The following is a 492-nucleotide window of genomic DNA, read 5'->3' on the forward strand; positions in this document are numbered from 1 at the left end:
GTTGCCTCCACAGAGGCGTGACAGCCCTCCCACCAGATGAACAGTAATTTAAAAAAAAAAAGGAAGAAAGCTGGAAATGTAATCTCGTTCAGTTTTTTCAAACTTGTTAAGGTATTGTTTTATTTATGTATAGAATCACAACTGAAAATATATTTATTGTGACTCACAAACAAATCTTTAATATCTACTGATCTGGTAAATATCTTCTTCCCTGCAAGAGCGAGGAGGACCAAACCTTCACTCAACAATGGCTGTGCATTTGATTTTTAAGTACACCCTTAAAAATTCAGGCCTGGCACTTACTACTTACTTTGAAAGTTTTTATCACGTTAAGAAAAACTCTGGATTATACTTAAGACTGTTAATTAACTTTTTAAATCCTTGCCTTGCAATGTTTTCTCCAGAAACTATATAGATTAAGCTATAAGTGTTTTATAGGTGAATATCTCCAAAGAGTAGAGAGGTTTTCCAACAAAACAATTGTAAAAGAAC

The sequence above is a fragment of the Galeopterus variegatus genome, unplaced genomic scaffold, assembly GCF_000696425.1.
Source record: "Galeopterus variegatus unplaced genomic scaffold, G_variegatus-3.0.2 Scaffold22442, whole genome shotgun sequence".
NCBI lineage: Eukaryota > Metazoa > Chordata > Mammalia > Dermoptera > Cynocephalidae > Galeopterus > Galeopterus variegatus.